Genomic DNA, 22,782 nt, shown 5'->3' with positions numbered 1-22,782 from the left:
ATTTAGAACTGTGATATTCAGCCACCAGCCACAATGGCTATGTAAATTTGATTCAAGTTAAAATAAAAAATTCAGTTCTTGTACACACTAGCCCCATTTCAAGTGCTCAATAATCACATATGGCCAGTGGCTACCATACCAAATAGTGCAGATATTGAATATTTCCATCATTGCAAAAAGTTCTGTTGAGCAGCACTGATCTAGATTCATTTTGTGACTGATGGGGAAGGATAGGGAATCCAACATTTTTCTCAAAGTAAATCAAATAGTTGTTCTAACAATATCTTTTGAATAATACATCATTTTGATACTGATTTGAGATGCCACATTTATATTTGTTAGTTTAGTATTATATACTTGGACCCGCTTCTGTACTTCCTATTCTATTCCTTTATCTATCTTTCTAATTCTCACCAGGACCACACAATTCCAACCATTGTGATCCTATAATATATTTTAATATTTAGTAGAGCAATTATTCGTCCTTTCTTCATTATTCTTAAAAATTTTGGGGGAGCAATGTACATATTATTTTTCCCGTCAAACTTCAAAATCATTTTGTTATTTGGAGTTGGATTTATATCCATACAATACTTCACTCATGAAGGGCCTTTTTCTGACCCCTGTTTTCTCAACTTCCTCTACTTCCTGTCAAACTCTAGGCTCCCACAAGACTCAGCCGCCCATCCTTTCACAGTGTCACTGTGCGCTGTGCCCACCTTCTGCAACTCGCTCCCTTGATCCACTCGGGATTTTGGCTTGTTCTCTCAGCTCCAAGCTCCCTGTCTCAGATGATCCTGGGAAGATGCTTCTTCTCCTCCTGTCCTCTGTATAGTCCATGTTGGAACAGTTAACTCAGGATTTTGCATTTGTTTACAAGTCCGTCTTCTTACTGCAAAAAAACAACTTGAGAACAAGGACTATTACCTTTCATCTTTGAATTTCCATAACCTGCCGCAGTACTTTGGCTCAAGGTCATCACTCAAAAAAAATATATTGAGTCAAAGAGCATAATTTGGGCAACACTGGAAAAGTTGGCTGTAGCATGCCATAGAAGGCCTTGAACATAGATATCGGTGGGCTTTGAGCTGGCTAGGGCTAGGACAGAGCTGTTCTGTGTTCATTTAATCTGGCAGTGATGTGATAACTGAATCAGGGCAGGGAAGCAACAGAAAGCCAGGAGACTAATTAGGAGGCCATTTATAAGCATTCAAGGCAAACAGAGTAAAGGCCTGAATAAGGGTGGTGGCTGGGGCTTGGAAAGGAGGGAACATTGTTGGGGGATGACGCAAGGTTAGAATTGTCAGGAGACTGAGGGCCAGCAGAGCCAACACTGTGACCAGCAGCCTAACAGGATCCTTCTGCAATTTATTCTCATGGAATTTTTAATACCTGTGTCAGTCACAAATATTACAATGAGATTTTACTATAGAACCTAAATGAATGATCATAAAGACGGCCATGTTTGTTCTAGAACTAGCTGAGTTACCTCAACCAAGTCACTTAATCTCTTTGTAACTGTACAATTGGTACCCTCATAGTATCTCCCTTAGAGGGCTTCAGTGAGTTTATACTTGAGACAAGCTTAGAGCAATGCCTTGCTCATAGTTAGTGCTCAGTAATTGTTGGCTGTTTCAAAAATTATTATTCATACATTTCCATCCAGAGAAGTGCCCCTTTATTCCTGCACCTAAGGTAGCTTCCTACTTGTGACAAAAAGTAACCAGTCATTTAATGGCTCACGAAGCCTTATGTGGGATAACTTGTCAAAGGCTCTTGAAGGCTAAAATCTATACATGGATGTATGTATGCAATCGATGTATGTATGCAATTGGGAAAAAAACCTATCTTTTCCCTATCAAATCAGGTTTGTTCAAAGATATCATTACCTCACTCTGTTCGATGGTGTACCTGGTAAAAATTGGTTTCTCTGTTTCCTTTGAGAAGCGAGGTACATGCAGCTTAGCAAAAAACTAAGGAGTTCTTGGGGCTGTATAGGGTGTGATTAGGGGAGGAAGGGCTGTGTAGGTGAAGAATGAGGAGAGGCCACCCCAAGCAAGACCCACTCATGTCCCAGGAGCAGGGCAGGACACTATTTTTCTAGGTGGCTCCCAACATCCATGGCAAGAATATGGGTTGAGTGGAAGAGACTGGAGATTGAAGCTATCTTATTCTTCCTGCTCCCAGAGAAGATTCCAGAAAGAGCTGTGATACCTCTGTTAGCCAGAAACTGCTACTGCCAATAGATTTTAAAATCATAAGGGTTCATTCAGGTCAAAGACATCTCATCCTGGACATTGCTTTGTGAGCTCCTTGGAGTCTATGGTCCAGTGTAGATATTGGCTGTGTTGGCTCATTTCACCCATTTTTATCATTAATCCTGCCATTTTACCCATAAAGAAAGTGAGATATGCTGGTGTGTTTATTATAGCTCTTATTATCCTTAGAGAAGAAAGTGAACTATCTTAGGATGTCTGCTACAGGTTTTACCATCTTGCTCATAATGACAGTGAATACAGCATAATGTTTATTACTGATTCTGTTCTCTTAGCCAGAACTAGGGTGAGAAGTGCCACTGTCTTTCTGAAAGTTTCTATTGGTCCTTCTTGTGAATAGAGGTTAAAATGGCAATACCCAAAGCCGAATCTGTCAGGCTATTCTGGAACTCTTTCTCCATCCATTCTGCCCTTGCCTTAAGACTTGCCTGTCTCAGTCATCCACGACAGGATTCTGACGTTTTGAGGTCTTTGGTTAGCATTGCCATGTTTGCGAGGGGTCGCACTAACAGTTAATGCCTTTGTGCTGGAACAAGGTCTCCACTGTGCCTCTTGGGGTGAAAACAAAATCCCTGAGACACAAAGCTGACTTCCAGAAAAGGCTCCCGTGCTAAGTCAGCCAACAGGCTCCAGAGCTAATCGGAACCAGATGTGTGTTCTTTCACTGAAATATATTGTGGGTCACAGATTTATTTTTTGAGAGCACCTATAATAACAATTAAAATCATAAAATGTGTTTTCCCTAGATATTTCCTTCTAGTCAACCAAGCAATATAGTCTGATAAGTTGGAGCTAACATAGGCCAAAATCAACATATTTGCTTTGTTAGAAATTTGCAGAATGTGTCTGTCTGCGGAGGTGTGCTCTGCTCAGGCCAGGGACAGCTGCCAACATACAGTTTCCTAAAATATCCCATGAACGCAGGAATGATAAGCGGACTCCATGGCTGAGAGGTGGGGAGAGAAAAGCCTGGGGGAGAGGCATAGAATGAGTGGCATTAAGCATAATTCATGTAATGTGTACAAAGAATTCAGTGACTGCTGACAACTTTCTCCACACCAGCATCACTGCCAAAGTTCAAGTGCTGGCCTGAGGTCCACCTCTGGGAAGCAGACTAGCAGATTCCGGGTTGTTCTTTCATTTAAAGTCTTCTATCACACATACTTTCTTGGAGATGTCATCAGGCCTTCCTAGGAGCTGATCCTCTGCCTTCGAATGACCTTCTCAACCAGGCGTTGCCAATTGTCCCCACTTGGGTCCAACTTTGTGGAAAGTGGCTTGGCGTCCAATGGACCATGCCAGCGAGCAGGGGCCTCACTGCCCCGTGATCACTCTCTGGCCCTGGGACTCATTCCTTTACTTCCTGGCACACATTTTCATTCCAAAACATCCTCTATTTCCCAACACTGGACTCCCAATGCCCTCTAGTCATAGCCTCTTTTCTGTGTTTTCTTGTTTTTATACCTGCTCTTGTCATTGACGTCCAGTTTCCATTCTCCCTGTTTTGGGGAGCAGCCACCCATTGCCATGTGGGGAAATGTCTCTGCCCACTCTCGGTCCTGAGTTTCACCACACACACCTCCAGGCTTCTTGGGTAGTGTATGCCTTCAGCCTGGTCAAAAAATAATGGTGAATTCAGCGAAGCTTCATGATCAACGGAGGTTCTAGACTTCAGGTCCCTTCTGTAAAAAATTAGTTTTAAAAATAGTTAATCCATTCACATAGTTCTGAAAAAGAAAAGTATAGAAGCTAAATAGTAATAAAATAGGGAACTTTGAGTCTATAAATTAAAAAATGAATAAGTTGAAAATTTGAGCCAGCACAGGACATTTAAATGGCTCAAAGTACTCCCCACAAAATACTCATTTATTAAAAAGGGGAAAGAGTAACTTTACACTGGAGAATCCTGGCAGACTCCACCTTAATGAAGTGATTACTGGTAACGTCATCAGTAACGGGACAAATCGAAATCATGTGCCGCCTGATAGGATGCAGTAAAAGGATTTATTGCTTCTATGATATTCCTGCCCAAGATTCAGAAGCTGAAGCTAATTCAAGAGGAAACAACAGGCAAACCCAAACTGAAAGACATTCGACATGATTACTGGCCTGTAATCTTTATAATCATGAAGGCTGAGGAAGCACTAAGAAACTATTCCAGACTGGAGAAGACTAAAGAGATGTGACAACTAAAGGCAACATGTGATTATGAGTTGGAGCTTTTCATTTTTGTAAAGGACATTATTAAAACACTTCATGAAACTCGAATGGTAGAAATATATCAATGCCGATTTCCCAATTTCTAAAATTATATTGTGGTTATGTCAAGGAAGGTTCTCGTAGGAAATCCACACTGAAGTCCTCAGGATGATGGGGCACCATATTAGCAAGTTTCTCTCAAATAGTTCAGGAAGCAAGGGTGTTTTGTTTTGTTTGTTTGTTTGTTTGTTTTACCATACCTGAAAATGTTGTATAAGTCTGAGATTGTTTTAAAATAAATTATCTAAGAAAAAATTTGCCTCTCATCCCTGATCTGCATCTTCCTATCCCCCTGCTTTCCAACAAATAATAGATAACCATATACCTTGGTGTGTTCTTTAGAGGTTTTCTTTCCAATATATCTGTAAGAATAAACAAGCAATGCCCACAACTTAAGTGGCACTTTTTAATACAAGGGTCTCTGAATCACAATCTAGAGCAGGGGTCCCCCACCCCCGGGGCAGCAGAACAGTATGGTCCGTGGCCTGTTAAGAACTGGGCCACACAGCAGGAGGTGAGTGCTGGGAAAGTGAATAAAGCTTCATCTGTATTTGCAGCTCCAGCATTACCACCTCAGCTCCACCTCAGATCACCAAGCATTAGATTCTCATAGGAGCACCAGTCCCTGGAGCCAAAAAGGTTGGGGACTGCCGATCTAGAGGATCTTAAAACTTTTATTAAATATCTGTACTGTTTTTGATCTCTGGTTGGGAGTCCACGGATGTGGAGGGAAGACTGTATGTCTTGATCTACCCCATTTTACATAGGGGACTTAATCATCCATGAATTTTGGTATCTACAGGGGGACTTGGAACCTATCCTCATAACTAGGTGGATTTTCAACTGCACTGGATGGAGGTTGACGCTCTTAACCCCGGTGTTGTTCAAGGGTCAACAGTAATATGTCAGAATCTCATTTGAGAACATTTCCATTTTTTGAGGGTAAAATGTTCAATTTATCCAAACTTTGATTAACATCAGGTTACCAATAAATATGTTTCCATTCTAAGGAGAGAGAGAGAGAGAGAGAGAGAGAGAGAGAGAGAGAGAGAGAGAGAATGAGAAGGAGGGAAATGGAGTGTGAGAAAGAAAAAGATTGAGACAAAATTTCATGCAGAGTCTAGGTACCAGGGCCCTGTTGGGTCTCCTGACAATACTGGTCTCTGGTTAATGTTTTATATCATAACCTAGGGTGTGGAAAGGAAATGCCTTCTTTTAAGACTGAATTACAGAGGCCTTTCCCAAAGCCTCTTCTATAGTAGAGCTTCTTTTTTTACCTCATCCACTAAAATTCCTTATCTACTCTCAATTCAAGAGTTAAATTGTTGTTTCCCAGGAAGGAATTCCAAGTGTACAGATTCTCTCCAGCTGGAGGCCAGTTCCTAAGACAGGCTCTTAGTATACACACTTCATATTTTGAAAGTTCCTCTCAGAGACATCCTGTTATTTTTCAGTCCACAGTTCCTCCTTGAAGCTCTAATCATGCCAGTGGGTCTGACCACTGTCCCCCTGTCGGTTTACTGCTGTCATCCCCTGGGTTGGAATGAACTTGGCCTTTTAGGGATCTCACTCCTCAGAGAAGCAGGACCTCTTTGTTTAATTATTCATTCAACAAATGTATTTGGGACGCCCTCTGTGTACCTGGCACTGACTAAATGCTGAGGATGCAATGGGACAACAAGATGTCACCATGCCCATGCCCCTTTCATGGAGCCTGTTGAAGGGCAGGGGAGACAAAGATTAAAATTGTATGATTACATATTTAATTACAATGGTATCAAGTTTCATGAAGTAAATATCCAGGGACCATGACAAAGTATATCACCTCAGAAGTTCCTGACTTAGTTTGAAGAAGAGATACCTGAACAGTGAGAAGGACGAGTGGGAGTTAACCTGGAGAAGAGGAGGTGGTAGGAGAGGAAGGTAAGGTTTTCAGAAAGAAGGTTACCTGACGCAATTTATGTTTTTAACAGATCGTTATTAATAAAAAAAATAAACAAACTAATTTTAAAGTGAGCAAAAGATTTAAATAGACGCTACCCTGAAAAAGATATTTTGACGACAAATAACCACATGAAAGGATGCTCAACATCATTAGCTATGAGGAAAATATATATTAAAACAATGAACTACCCCACTAGAATGGCTATAGTCAAAAAAACTGACAATATTAAGTGTTGACAAGGATATGAAGAAACTGGAACCCTCATTGCTGGTGGGAATTTAAATGACTCAGCCACTTTAGAAAATAGTTTGGCAGCTACTTAAAATTTTTAACATAAACTTACCTTATGACTCAGCAATTCCACTTTTAGGTATATACTCAAGACAAACTAAAATGTATGTCCATACAGAGACTTGTAGCAATTGTTCACAGCAACATTTTAAATAATGGCCCAAAACAGGAAACAACACAAATGTTCGACTAATGAATAGATAAACAAATGTGGTACATCCATACAATGAACAGCATTTAGTAATAGTATGAATGCAATATCAGTGTGAAGTACTGATACATTCTGCAACATGGATGAACCTCAAAAATATTATGCTAAGTGAAAGAAGCCAGATTACAAAAGACTACATATTGTATGATTATATTTATATGAAATTTCTAGGAAAGACAAAACTGTAGAGACAGAAGGCAGATTAGTGGTTTCCTGAGACAAGGGATGGGAGCGAGGATTGACTGCAAATAGGCACACAGAATATTTTTGGAGTGATGGAAATATTATAAAACTGGATTCTAGTGATGGTTGCATACTGTACAAATTACTAAAATTTGTCTAGCTGTACCTTTAAAATGGATGAATTTTATGATATGTAAATTATGCCTTAATGAAACTATTTAGGAAGAAAAAAAGTCATTTTGGAATTGGGCCAAGATTAAAGGTAGAAGACCATTTAGAAATCTTGAAGCGACTTCTCTTGTGTTTTGTTTCTTGGATTCTCATCTCCAGAGAACAAATCTCCCTTGAAAAATAAACACAAAACCACCTCTCCATAGAAAAAACCAGAGTAGTGGCACATTCTTACACACCTTGATTCAGCAGACACCCGAGACTGGCACGAGAAAACCACCATGATTAACAAATGCATTCAGGTCGAGTTGATTTCACAGTTTGTCTAAGAACAATAGATAGGAACTTGCTTTATATTTGTGCATGCAATAAAGGGTCAATTCTAGTGTGTTTTGCCAAAACAAACAAAGATTAAAAAAATAAAAAAAAAAGGTTGGCCGGTTGGCCTTAAGGATAAATCGAAGACTCCATCTTTAGTGACAAAAAATTGTCCCCACTCTCACCTCCTCAAAGTTTTACAACTCATAGGATCTCCTCCCCACCCTTCCTAACACTGGTGTTCCTCACCCTGACTAGCAGAAGGTAGGGATCGGTAAGCATACATTAAGGAGCAGGTGATGGAGTTTTAGGATGTCTCCATTTCCATCTTTCCTCTCACCGTCTGTCTCTTCTCCCTCTCAATTCATCTTTCCAATGTCTTATCTATTTTTGGTGTCACACCTTTTTTTTTCCTTAGGTTCTATTATTGCCCTCAACAATTATGAGGCCTGGGCCAAGTGTACAAATTGAGGCCTAGCCTGTTATATTTCTAAATATTTAGAAATTTCAAACTAAAACGTCAAACTGTTAAATAAAATATGTTTTTGTCTCCTACCTTGACGTTTATCTTCATAACAACCAAGGAGGCCAAATGTGAATCTAGAATTCTCATACTCCTTGGCTTATGGAAGCTTAGAGAGAGTCTGCCCATTCTCAACCCCAGGGTGCAGCCCTCACTACTTTGCTTCTCACTCCCGGTTCCATCCCACACCATGAGATGCCTCCTGTGCACAGTTATGGACACCCCAGCTCACATATCCAAGTTCCGCCCTACTACATTGCCAGACTCCCCCAAACAGCTTCACCTTGGCCATCCTTCAGGCTGTGGGGTGTGTACTATTCTGGTGGGAGGATCCACCCTTGAGTATAGGTATAGGTCCTGGAAATGGGCTTGGGGCCATTGGGGCAGGCAATTTTGGAGTCTTGGTATCAAAAATGTGGTCTGAGAGGAGGAACACAGGACAAGTCCTCCTGGCCCATAGAAATCCTTTGCCCTTTGGGAGAAGCAAGGCTGGAGTGGGGGGTCCTGTTGCCCAGATCCAGGGCAGTACTGATTGTCCTGATAAATTGTATTTAATAGATTTCCTGATAGTCATCCATCCATGCTTGTGATTCTGGAATAAACCCTGCTTAGTCATGTGTCTTTTGTGTGTGTGTGTGTGTGTGTGTGTGTGTGTTTGTTTTTATATACCACTGGATTCCATCTGCTAATGTTCTACATAGGAATTTTCCATCCATATTCCTAAGCAACATTGATCTCTAGTCTTCTTTATTTGTGCTAATGATGTCAGGTTTCAATATCAGGGTTATGTTAGTTTTATAAATTGAACTGGGAAGGTTTCCATCTTCTTCTATGTTCTGTAACAGCTATTTTGTTCCTTTTACTACATTTCTTTTAAAATGTTATAAAAACATTCTCGATGTAAAAAATTAAAACCGCACACAGAAGAAGCAAAAATTCCCATTGATTTTCCTTTCAAATCCTAATCCCCGTGCTTAGAAATGACCATATTATCCATTTGCTGTGTATTCTTCAAGAACTTTTCATTTTCGTACATATGCGTGCATATATGTAATTCGATATTTTTCTTTTTTAGATAAATAGGATTAAATCCTATGTACTGAATTGCAAGGTTTTGCTTTTATTTAGTGGATTTATATCTTGGAGAACTCACTATGTTAGTACTATCTTATTCTTTCTAAATACTACATAATAGTCCATAGTATGGATATATTTATTTAAAACTATTTCCCATTCAAGGGACATCTAACTGGGTCCCCAATTTTTTTCGTCATCATGCTGCATGAAATGGTTTTTTCATAGCACTTGTTCCATCTGATTTTATCCTATTTGGTCATTTGATTGTTAAATGTTCATTTGTTTATTGTTCTTTTTCTTAAGAAAAAAACCCACTTTTTCTGTTTATTCTTACTGTGCCTAAAACTGTGTCTGGTACATAGTAGGCACTCAGTAAATATTCACTGAATAAATGGATGAGTGAAGGATCAATGGCTCTTTGGGTATATATGCTGTTGCTTCTTCAGATTAGGTACCTACTTAGAAGTGGAGCTGTTAGTCAAAAAGTGCGGGCATTTAATATTTCAGTAGATATGGTCAAATTGACCTTCAGTCTGACCAATAATACACAAGAGAATTCCCTTCTTCACACTCTTGCCAACATTCGCCATTAACAGACAACTTTTCATCTAATTTTTTAGTGAAAAAAAATGTATCTTCTTGCTGTTTTAATATGCACTTCTCTGGATACTACTGCAGTTGATCGTGTTTTTGTTTCTTGGCCATGTGGAAATCCTTATCTGTGAATCACATTTTTTTGTCCCTTTCCTACTTAGCTACTTCTATGTGGGAGATCTTTACTTTGGGAAATATTGTTAAATTGTTTCTTCTAACCTGTTGCTTTTGACTTAACATTATGGTATCTTTCTGATCTGCATTAAATTTGTTATATTTTAATGAATCAAATGTATTCTTTTCCTTTAGGCTTTTTTTTTCCAGTTTAAATCTTAATATCGATTGACTCGTCTCTGTGAATAATGAGAAATTTATCATAATCATAAAGAGTACCCTTTCGAATTGACATTCTTTAAATATTTGTTAGAATTTTATTTAAGAGGACAGAAAAAAATCATTTTTTCTTTTAATTATAGTGGAATATGACTTCTTCATATATCAAATAAGGAATTTGGCCCATGCGCTGAATGTCACAAAGCTTTTTAATGTATTGGGATTATCCTTCATTTTAGACTTTTTCTTGTTCACAAGTAGACTCACAAAGAATGGAAATAATATGCAGTATTAAGTTAAAGGGGGCTTCAGGGCAGAGGGCCCAAAATACAGAAAAAGATGGTTTCCCATAGGGCGCACGGTGGCGGGTCAGACTCCCATTCTGGGTGCAGGGTCTGATTCCCACAACTCCTCCATTCCCACCATAATCTGTTATTTCCCAATTATGTTTACTTGGAGGGGACAGGGAGTTAAATATAGGCTAGGTCAGGGATTTGATGTCTGTTACATTTTTATAGTCAGGGATTTGGTTCCCTGGTGTAAACTTTTAAACTAGTAAATCGAACTTCTTTTATTTCTTTCTCAACAATGCCATCCCAACCTAAGTGCTCAGTGCTCAATAAATGTTTGTCGACTTCTCTTCCACCTGCCCCTCCTCCCTCTCTTCCTCCTCCCTGCCCTCTTTCTGGATAATCAGTAGCCCTTTTGAGAAAAGCCCAACTATTGGGGTCAGTGGTTCTCAACTGAGAGATGCACATCAGAATGACTAGGGTGGCTTAAAAAAAAAGGACTCCTGGGCTGTACCCTAGATTTGCTGAATCAGAATCACCAGGGATGAGGCCAGGAGTTCAGAAATGTTTAAAATTTCCCCAGGTGATACTGATATGCAGCCAAGGTTGAGAATACCCAGATCTTGAATTTTAACACATGACTTTATCATTGAGGAAGATACACTCAGCCAATGTGACTAATTCTATAGGACAAATGACCCAGTTTCTTTGACAAATAAATGACATTAAAAACATCAGGAAAGTGGAAAGCGTTATAAATGGAGGCTTGATCATGTTAGCCAGATGCAATGCTTAGACTTTGTTTGGATGCTGATTTGAACAAACTGAAAACAAGCATTTTGGGGACAATTAGAGAAAACTGAACACAGATTATTTTATATTAAGGTATCATTATTAATTTTGTTGAATGTAACTGTGTGGGAGGAAGAAACTTTCTTCTACCTTTCTAGAAACTTTTTCTACCTTTCTAGGTTTTGCTGGCTGGTCTAACCAATCAAATTGACATGAGACAGATTAACAAAAGAAAATAACCAAATTTAACTACATAGGTACCTATGTGAGCCCCACATACATGAGAAGTTCACAGACAGAAAGGGAAAACGAAGCATGTAAGACACTCTGAGCTAAGGATGAGGTAAGGCCCCTTGGGGCTTCAGAGGGGAGGAAGGTCATTCACAGGATAAGAAGAGCAGATGTTCAGTGTTTAGAAGTTTGTCCTGCCCCACAGATAGGTCATAAAACGTTATTTCTGGTGATAACTCCTATCATGGGCAAGGCCCCTAATTTAAATGTTTTAAGAAAGAGGTAAAAGTTTCTCATGAGCCCTCAGGGTCTCGATTGCCTTCAGCTCAAAATAATTCACATGCCAAAGCAGCTCATCTTGGGGATGCCTGTTCTGAGTGCCCTCATGGTATTGGTGTGATGGTGTCATTAAAAAACAAAATCCTTATCCTTATCTTTAGTTCTTACCAGTTAGAGATAAATACTGCTGTATTTAAGGATGAAATAATATATCTGAAATTTGCTTTTCAATATTTCAAGGAAAAAAATGTGGGAGGAGACAATGAAGTAGGAATGGCAGACTGTTTCTAACCACTGAAACTGGGTGATAAATACAACGGTAGGGCTCTTTGTATTATTTTACCTACTTTTGTATGTGTTTGAAAATTTTGATAATGAAAACGTTTTTAAAGAATGATACTATCTGCAAAGACTTGAAAACCCGAGCTCCTCGAGTCTGGTTTTCCTGACCCAGCCTCACCTGAGGCTTGTCAGCACCTTCCTTTGATGGATTCTTATTTCCTCTGGGGTGTACTTGATTGGATCAAGAAGCTTTATACAAGCTTTTCCTGTGGTTTCCTTACCTGCTTCTTCCCCCTCAGAGGGAAGTGGAAAATTAAAACCAAAGGGACACTTTCCTGTTGACATTTCACTTCCTCTCTAATATAGTGAAGCGCGGTGTCAGTGCTGGAGCAAGGGACCTCACCATCAGAGCTTCAGCGAGTGGCTACTCTCTTTGACCTTCAAGACGAGCCTGCCTTCTCCCCTCTGGCAACTCCATTGGTGGTACAGCAGAAAGAGCAACAGAAGGAGGGAAAGATAAAAGGATCACCTGACCAATAATTCAACCCCTCTTTATTACCCTTCCTTCCCAGAAGTTCCTGACCATACTTTGCTGCTCCTGCCCCGAAACACAACTCTGATCATTAGCTCTCCAACGGCTATGATGAATTTTAAGGATGGAAGGCAGGCAGGCACTGGGAATCAGAGCATGAAGACTAAGTCTGGGTCCCTGATGATGCCAGGGTGCTGATGACATACCAGCCCCAGGCTGCACACCTCTGGACTTCTTTAACATGAGAGAGAAATTAACTTTTGCCTTGTATTAGACATCGTTCCTTAGTTTTTTTTTGTAACATAATACATGTTCTATGCTATATGATATAAAATACACATTTTGTTTTTTGAAAAGGATAATAAAACAAAAAAAGAAAAAAGGAAGAAAAGAGCAACAGGATGTGAATTCCAAGTGCAACTGTAGAGCCGAGTCTCTCAGGGGAGAGGTGTGTGGTCATCAAATCAAGCAAGTGAGATGAAAAGGCAAGGTTTTCTTTCACTGAAATCATCAGAAAGGTAAAAAGAGCAAGAACCAGTGGAGTCTGGCCTTAGTGAAAAAGTAAAAAGAGTCTGGGGATTGTTTTTTTGTTTTTTTATTTTTTTTATTTTTATTTTTATTTTTTTTTGATTAGCTCATTTAATTTGACTTATAGGAAGCTATTGTGATTATGTTGTCTCGGGGGTTGGGGACAGTGAAATCTTTATCAAGGAGTTTCTTTGGGTTTTCAGTTGATTTTTTTTTTTTTTTTTAAGATTCACATGTGTTTAATGTGTATAAAGGTGAGGAGAGAACAGTCTCGAATCCAATCGCAATGTTCTATACAATTCATACAGGAGGGCCGGGGAAGGGGAGGGGGCCACAGAACCCACACCTGAGCATGTACAACCATAACTTACACAGCAGCCCCCACCTGTGCTCCCAGAGCAAGTGAGAGTTTGGCCACTTGCAAAGAGAGCTGAGGAAGCGGTTCTTGTTCCACTTGATCAAGGTCTCCACAGATGGTGATCTCCATTACTCATCCTTCCTGTATGGCAATAGGAATATCTTGGGCCTACAGTTGGCTGGATCAACCAGGGAAGTTACATGCATGGCGGCTGACTGAGAAGGTGCTGAGTTCTTTTCATCTTTAGAACTCTGGGACTTTGAACCTCAGGATGAAGAATGTTGATGTGATTCTAGGCATGGGAGCCTTTTAAAATTTCTTCTTTAATCTGGTCCTTGTGGATGAACACTTTGGTTGTTTCCTGTGCTTTCACTATTACAAACTATTGCAGTGACTACAGTTACACATGTATCATAGGCTAAATTCCTATTAGGTAAATTGCAGCCTGATAAGTCAAAGGATATTTGCAGCCTTCATTTTGGTGGATTGTGGCAAATCAGGAACTGGTTTTTCTAACTTGGTTTTCTTGATTTTTAACTTAAGAGCCATGTGTGTGTATGTTTAATAAAAACAATGAGAGGAAAGGGATGCTAACTGTATAGTCAGTTATCCATGCTCTGACTGCAGTCAGACTGTTCCAACACCATAACAAAGTCCCACTGGTGGCAACTTACCCTAAATTCAGGCAAAGTACCTCAGAGGCAATCGACAACCTCTCCTATTTTGAGTCCAGGTTCTATTAAGTGCTGTCAACAATGAACACACGAATACAAAACCATTTCTCTGACCTCTCTCTCTTGGCCTCTTGGCTTTTCCTGGACTTGTCAATTCCAGTTACCATCCTCAGTTTGCTGATTCCAGCTGCTTCTACCTTACTCCCTCACAACACTAACTTTATCTTTGACCCTCTTCAAAACACAGATTCCCCTTTCTTCTGATTCTTCTCAAAAAAGGTGAAAAGCAGAGCAGCAGGGTGGAGGGAGACCTGAACCCATATGCTACCAACTTTCTGGGTTGGAGACAGGACCACTATTCACTCAGCCATCCCCTTTTTTTGTTTTGTTTTTTCTTTCTTTCCTGCTGAGCAGAGAAGGGTAGCTGTTCTCTCAGCTGGCCGACGTGACTTCTTCTTAGGGCTACCACTATTTTGTGCTCTTATTAAATAAAGAAGCAAGCTTTGAAATCTACTCCTTGACAGCCCATGATGGAGGGCAGGGGGGAACACCATGCTGCTTGTGCCAAAATCAAGGAGTGTGCCAAGAGCATTTCTCTGCGTGACCTGAAATTTCTTCTCAGAATTCATCTTGCCTGGTGTTCCAGTACTATCCATTTTCAGAGCTCCTAGATTCCAAAGGTGATAAGCCTTGGAAATCTGACTGCCTCAGGCTGCAGATAGAAAGTGAGGTTCCGACAATGGCTTTTGCGGATCACCGATATTTATTCAGGTCTGTTGTTATCTCCAGGATTAGCTTCCTGTGCTGCCATTTTTGCTGCCTTCAGGATCCTGGGCAGGCTGGGGCAGCATCTCTTGCTTGGTCAGGCCAGGTAGGAAGGGTGAACCTCAATATTTTGCAAAGACAGGTTCTGGGAGCTGGGGATCTTGTTTTCTGTGACTCTGCCTCTCTGAATCCTGCCCAGCCTCAGGGATCATTTGCAACAGGCAAGCTTTGCCTGGCCTGGAAGTATGCAGGGAAGAAGGAGTTGAAAGGCAAGGGGAGAATGGAAGAGAGTCAGCAGAGGAGGCCGGCTGGGGGTGGCCAGGATGGGAAAGACGTCAGGGGCAATAGAGAGAGGAAGGGAAAAGGGAGTGGGAGGAGGGGAAGATCAAGGAAGAGAAATAACGGCCAGCAGATCTCTTCCCCCACATTCCTCCTGGAATTTTTTTCATTCCCTTGGTTATAGAAGAATAGCAATTAGCAAATTCAGTAAAAAGAGCCAGAAATGGAGATTGTTTGTGCACTTGGGGGCCAACATGCATTAGTGAAGGAATGTGACCAGAACTATATATAACCCTTCTCTTGGCCCACCCACCTGTCCTGTGGAGTGAGCGATGGTCTGTTTGTTCTAGGCTGGTATGTAGCTCATTGCACTCTGGGAGCCCACCATCTGGGCCCAAGTCTCATTGCCAGTAGCTCTCGGTGACCATATATGGCAAAATGATATATGTGATAAAAAGAAGCCAAATTCTCTAGTTGCGTCAGTCCCCAGAGCATGCAGCCTGCCTGGCTTGAAACCCCTTACAACCCCGCTCTCTGCCCCCGCCCCCAACCCTTGCACCGGAAACCAAAGGTGCTCAGCGATTGGCTGGGGGAGCAAGGGTGGTGGCTGAGGAGGCGGGTCCTCCGTGGGGCCTCCCCCGGTTCAATGTCTTCCACAAGCTCCCGTCGAGACTGACATTAACGTTTATTTGGGGTGTGGAGGATGATTAGCGAGGGTTAGAATTGCGAGTATGTTTGACCGGGGCCTTAAACCAGGAAGATTAGAAATTTAGAATGATAGCTCACATTCTTTTCAGAAAGCAGCCTGGTGTGGTGCCAGTGTGTATGTGGGTAGGGGGCAAAATTTACCCCCAATTCCAAAAATAAAGTTAACTCACGTTCACCACCATACCTGCAATTTCCTTGAAACTTAACCCATCAGGAGAAAGATTCAGTGTAGATTGCTTAGCCGGGGTGGGGAGTGGGGGTGATAAATTACTATATATAATCCTCTCTCCAAATTTTGTCTTTCTCCCTTTGCCCTGCCCCAGCAGCCTGACCCGTGGCTGCATTAACCCCTGCAGTGAGTTACCATTCTGGGCCAGGCACTGTGCCAGAAGCTGGGGGGAAGATGACCAAAAAGCAGCTAGCTCTGGGGGAGAGATGAGGCACTGGCCACTGCTGTAGGGGGTACCCAGCCCAGATTCAGGGGCTCGAGGAGGCTCCTGGGAGGAGGTGACACTGGAGCCAAGCTTAAAGTACATGCAGTGGTTTGCCTAATAATGGATAAGAATTAGGAATAGAAACCCTAGGCTGAGGACGGAGAGTGAGAGGGTGGGTGAGTTCCATGTTGGTGTAGTGAGATATGAGACTGGGAGGTAGGGAGGGGCCAGAATAGGGAGGCCTTTTCCAGGAAATGCTAACGGGTCAGGACCTCTGCAGCCTCCTATCACATCTGAGCCCCTGGTCCTGAGCAATTTCCAGGTTGGGCACATACACTAGTATACTGTGGTATACACAGACACATACACACTCTACAAATGTGCACAGAAGTACATGCTCATGTATACCCATTGCTACAACACACAAGCGAAAGGGAAGAAAAGAACAACGAAGTAAGAACGAGACCAGGGAGAGAAGGCAGGCCAAGTGAAGGCACCTTGCCAGGAAGGAGTGGGCTGTGGGAGTGGGAAGTGTGTGGGAGGGAGAGCCAGGAGTTGTCATTGGAAGGGGAGGGATGTTCTAGCATGCTCTGAGCTCCCCTTTTGGGGAGGGAACAGACAGGAATGGAGACGGCTAGTCAGCAAAGGTGTGGGGGTCAGGCATGCATAGGCTTTCTAGCTCAGCCTTCCCCAACCAACAGCTCAGCTCAGGAAGTGTATATCTGTGTCTTTGCAGGGGGTCAACACCCTCTCTCCATCAGATTTCCCCATTATCCTTGCCTGTAGGAACCGCGACCCCTTTAGCTCTACTTCTCAGAGCCGACCACAGAGGCTGGGGCACTGGCTGCAGGAGATCCCCGAGACAATGCTGTGGTGCGATCCAGCAGGGAAATAGGGTGGGGGGACCTTGTCTGGTTTTCTTCCCTCTAGGGTGCATATATTAACTAGATGTGTCCCCTGACATCCTGGAAATATGAGAGCCTGTTTCAAAAGGAAGTGAGTGTCCTCATCTGTCAACATGCCTTCAGAGAGCTTTGTCCACTGAGAATTCAGAGGGGAAGGATAAATTTTAGGACTCAACTTAGTCATTGCTTCCACCAGGAAGCCCTTCCTGGCTCCCTAGGGCAAGACAGGCACCCTCCTGTGTGCTCACCCAAACATAACAATGCAGCGGGATATGTCCAGGGGGAGCAAGGAACAAAGTGCAACGTCTCTTGTGACCTAGCTTGGAAGTCACACATTGTCATTTCAACTATGTTCTGTTTGTTTTGTAGAATAAGACAAGTAGGAAATGACACTCAGGCAAGAATACCAGGAGACAGTCTATGGCCATAGTCTATGGCCATGCCACCCTGAACGAGCCTGATGCCATCTTATCTCAGAAGCTAAGCAGGGTCAGGCCTGGTTAGTAGTTGGATGGGAGACCACATAGGAAGACCAGGTGCTGTAGGCATAAATCGTAATAATAATAATAATAATAATAATAATAAATAAGAGAATTTTAAGTTAACAAGGTCCTTGCAATCTGTAAGGTCGAGCAAGGGTTGCCTCACCTAAAAATGTAAATATCAGGAGGCAAAGTTTTTAAGGGCCATCTTGGAGGCTGGTTACCATAGTTACTAAGTTTTGTGTTATTTATTAGGCAACCTTAGATAACTAACACAGCGTGGATGCCCTTGAAATGGTAGTTAGGCTCAGGGTGATAGGCAGATAAGTTGGGGTGGGACTTAACTTTATATTTTCTTTATCAGACAGGATTCTTATGTCTCTATATTAGACAGGATTTTTTCCATTATGAGATATAAAAATTCACTTTAAATTGAAATATAGAAATTTATTGATTCACATAACAGAAAAGCCTAGAAATAGTGCTGGTTTCGAAAGACGCTAAAATTAAGATTTCATGATGAAGTACAAAACTATTTGCCAAATGCGAGTCATGGAGAAGTTAGAAGTTTTTGGAGGAGGAAGGGGTCAGTAGAAGTGAGAATAGCGGGTGATGGAGGTTCACTGTCCTATTCTCTTAATTTTTGTATATGTTTTAAAATTTCTACAACAAAAAGTAAAAAACAGTAACAAAAAACCAGAATGAGCATGCTTCCTAGGAGAGTGTCACTTTTTTGGTCTCTCTTCACACACATATATTGTCAACCACAATCATGTGCACATCACAGCATTCTCAAGGCATAGAGTGATTCTCTGCCTCGAGTTGCTTCAGAGACAGATCTGGACAACCCCACCCACCCAAAGTCCCCAACCATTCCAGACGACAAGCCTTATTCTCTTTCCATAATGGGAATTCCTCTTTGCTCTGCCCCCCCGTGTCTGTTGTATCTCCTTGTTACTTTTCAATAAATCAGTCCAAACTGAGGGCGCTTGCCCAGCCAAAGAGGTTGGGCCACTCGGCTTCTCTGGATGCAGGAACAGATTCCAAGGACAAGAACAACATCTGTCATGCTCTACCTACAGTGCTCAAGACCAGACTTGGTGCATAGAAGAGGCTCTGTAAATATTTATTGAATGAATTAAATATTTTCAATAAAATGGGAGTTGTTGTAAGGACACAGAAGGTCCAGACTAGGAGTGGAAGTCAGAAGGGAAGCAGCCTCAGGGACCAGCAAGACTCCTGCAGGTTCCCTTCCTCTCAGAGTCTCTGCCTCACTTTGCATTTGCTCCATTCTCCTTCCTTTCCCTCTGGCTTCCTTTGCCGACTTGTCTCCACCCACAACAGCTCAGCTATCCACAGTCCCCATGCTTCCTCAGGGCATCCTTTACTTCCAACTTTCAGGTCCTGCCTTCCAAGGTCTGACTCCTTTCTCATATATTGAACCACTTCCTCCAAACTATATCTTTCACATCAATATTTAAAGATTCTCTAGGCTCTCTCATTGAAGTAACAAACAGATCAGATCCTCTCTTAACACATGTCCTCTTCCAGTTACTGCCTTTTTTCCTTTCACAATTACTTTCTTTAAAGGGCATCAATATTCCATTTTCCTTTCTTCACCTCACACTCAGTTCTACTCCTCTGGCTTCTAACTCCATCATGCCACAGACATACGTCTCATTCTGGTACCACGACATCCTAGTTGTTAACATCATCATCTTGCATGACCCCTCAATCACATTAGACATAGTTGCTCAATCCTTTTATGAATTCACCTGGTCTCCCCTCCCCTATTTTCTCTATCTCAGCCTTCTTCATGCCCATCTCTCAGGCTGGTGGAATTTCTTAAGGCACCAAGGCCTCCTTGTTGCCTGCTCTGTACTCTCCCTGGGCAGGTCATTCATGTTACTTATGTAAGCTCTTCTGTTACTATATATACATCTATGACTCCTGAGATAATCATTATCCATTTTCCTCTCCTTCCAGGAACGTATAGGTCTTCACCATCTTGGGACATGGTTATGAAGATGAGTGTAGGTGACACATGTTCATGGCAGAATCTTTGAAAATCAGTGCGTGATTCCCTATGTCTCCTTTCTCTGCCTTAATCATAAGGGGAGCACATGATGAGATGGAAGAAAGTTTCATCAGTCTGATCCCTAAGTGTCTATGACTAGCAAAGCCTTCCTGATGACCCATTTTAGATATGTAGCATAATAAGAAATAAAAGTCTTATTGAATTAAGTTACTGAGATCTGGATTCCTATCTATCTATCATCTATCTATCTATCTATCTATCTATCTATCTATCTATCTATCTATTTATCTATCTCAATCTATCATCTATCTGTCTATCATCTATCTGTCTATCTATCTATCTGTCTATCTATCTATCCATCTATCTATCTATCTATCTATCTATCTATCTATCTATCTATCATCTACTTAGAATGTCTTTGTTGAATTTTGGTGTCAGTGTATTTCTGGCCTCATAAAATGAATTGGGAAATGTTTCTTCTATTTTATGAAAGTTCGTGTAAGTTTGGTGCTATTTCTTTCTTAATGTTTTCTTTATGGGAAGAGTTTTGGCAATGAATCTCCTTAATTTCTTTAATAGATAAAATGATATAGATTTTCAATTTCATCTTGTGTCAATTTTGGTTAGTTGTAATTTGTCAAGCAATTTGTCCATTTCATCTGTTGTCAACTTTATTGTTATAAAGTTGCTCATAATATTTTCTTATTATTCTTTTAATTGTCTTATTATTTTTATTATTCTTTTTAATGTCTATAGGCTCGATATCTTCTCTTTTATTTCTTATATTCATAATTTATTCTCCCTCTCTCTTTCCTTGATCAGTCTAACTAGGAATTTACTAATTTTGTTGCTATTTTCTCCTCCCCTCCCTTTTTTAGGAGTAGGGGTCTTTGGGGGGGTAATTAAGTCATGATGGCAGAGTCCTCGCGAATGGGACTAGTGCTCTTACAGAAGAGATCCCTCAGAGCTCCTGGCCCCTTCTGCCTTGTGAGGTTAAAACGTATGGAATGGGTCCTCACCAGACACTGAATCTACCTGTGATCTTGGACTTCTCAGCCTCTAGAACTATGAGAAATAAATTGCTGTGGTTCATAAGCCACCGAGTTTATGATATTTTTATTATAGAAGCCATTGTTGGTATTTTCAATGAACCAAATTTTGGCTTTGTTAATTTTCTGTTTGTGTGTTTTTTACATCACAAATATTTACTATTATTATTTACTTCCTTTTATTTACTTTGGGTTTACTTTGCTTTTCTTTGTCTAGCTTTTTGAAGTAGAATCTTAGATCATTGTTTGCATATCTTTCTTCTTTTTTAATAAGGCTAAGTATTTTCCTTTAGGAACTTCTTTAGTGTATACTACTGATTTTGCTAGATTATATATATTTTTATTTATCATTCAGCTCAAAATATTTAATTTTTAAGCTTCCTTGTGTTAAAAGTAAGACAGCAGGACTAAAATGAAGTCACTTATGCTAAGCCTCATGTTACCAAACCAGACTTAATTGCAGTTTTGGTTCTCCCAGAAGTGGAATCTTAAACCAGCTGATCAGCAATTGCCTGAGAAGTACTAGTTAGGTAATCTGCCTGATAGAACCCTGCCATCCCCTAAAGGAAAGTGACCTTGCAACAACCAACTCACTTTTTTTGCCTAGTGTAACTTCTTTGTTCCTACCCCCTTCTGTCTATGAAAGTTTTTCATTAAAAGGAGCTCTGAGGAGCTCCTTTCTATATGCTGGATGGAATGCTGCCTGATTTATGAATCATTGAATAAAGCCAATACAATCTTTAAGATTTACTCAGTTGAATTATATTTTTAAAGAAGCAGATGCCAAAATGATGTGAAGGATGAAAAGGAGTGAGGGAGCAGGAGTAGGTAGGGAGAGCCTTCAGGTAGGACACCTTTGAAAGAAGAGGGAAGAAAGAGCTTCAGACTGCATGGCAGCTCTGAGAAAGTCTCAGTCAGGCCAATAGAAAGCACAGAGCAAAGGCTGCCCATTAGGGAGTCCTGTGTCAGCAGAGATGGCCCAGCTGTAGTTTCCCAGCTGTGCTCAGTCATTGGCTAGGAGTTACCTGGTGAGGGAGTAGCCTTGGTGTGAACACCGAGGCTGATCTGAAGGTGTGGCAGTTGGAGACTGTCAGCCAACTATATTCCTTGAAAGAAGGTCTTTTGAAGGGACTCGTAAGTTGTGCCCCACTGTGACCACACAACACCTCCCTAAACCAGATCATGTTCCTTTGACACATATTATCATAGAACAATGTTCCTCTTTTCAGAGAACTTACCTTGGTTGTAACTATACCACTTATGAGCATTATTTTTGTTTAAGGTCTGTTTCTCCTTGAGAACAGTGGCATTGAACTTGCCCACCACTGTGTCTTCAATGTATGGTAGTGTGTTCAAAAATTGCTTGTTAGAAAAGCGAAAGAAGGAACAAGACACTAACAACTAATTCAGTCTCTCAGAATCCCCTAGTAGCAGACCGGCCACTGGGAGACTGTTGCTGACCCCATTCAATCAGCAATGTTGAAGAGGGGAGTTGTGTGGTACAAATCTGGGCGCAATGATGGATATTTCTGAAATGAGCATCTCTGAGCCTTCGTAAAATTTTGCGCATCTTCCTTGTAAAGAAAAATGACTTATTCCAGAGATTGGTTCCCATTGTGAAGAGCAGCATAGATGTCTGTGAGTTCCCAAACCCCTGAATGAGCTGTTCCCAAGAAACAGCTACAGGCCCTTACACCTGGGGCTTTTATGTACACATAGCATGTCCCTTTACTCCAGAAGCCTGCCTTTTGCCTCATTTTTTTTTCCCCTGAGGTGTTTCAGCTAAGGCAAAGGCAGTCTCTCAGGGCCAGTAACTTCTTTCTTGAGCTTACTAACACGGGATGTAAATATTATCTCACATGAGGAACATGGCTCTAGATTCAAATCCCAACCCTTTCACTTCCAAGCTGCAAAACTCTGGGCAAGTCACTTCACCTCTCTGAGCCTCATTTTCTCATCTGTAAAATGGAAATAG

The 22,782-nt window shown here is 41.2% G+C and overlaps 1 pseudogene; it reads left to right on the top strand.

Moving 5' to 3' along the window:
- Positions 1-17,667: 17,667 nt before the first annotated feature.
- On the top strand, positions 17,668-17,786 carry LOC118604314 (annotated as a pseudogene).
- The last annotated feature ends 4,996 nt before the right edge of the window (positions 17,787-22,782 follow it).

Source organism: Rousettus aegyptiacus, unplaced genomic scaffold (genome assembly GCF_014176215.1).
Source record: "Rousettus aegyptiacus isolate mRouAeg1 unplaced genomic scaffold, mRouAeg1.p scaffold_m13_p_6, whole genome shotgun sequence".
Lineage (NCBI taxonomy): Eukaryota > Metazoa > Chordata > Mammalia > Chiroptera > Pteropodidae > Rousettus > Rousettus aegyptiacus.
Note: the sequence above shows the minus strand (reverse complement) of the source record. Positions and strands in the feature narration are given on the sequence as shown.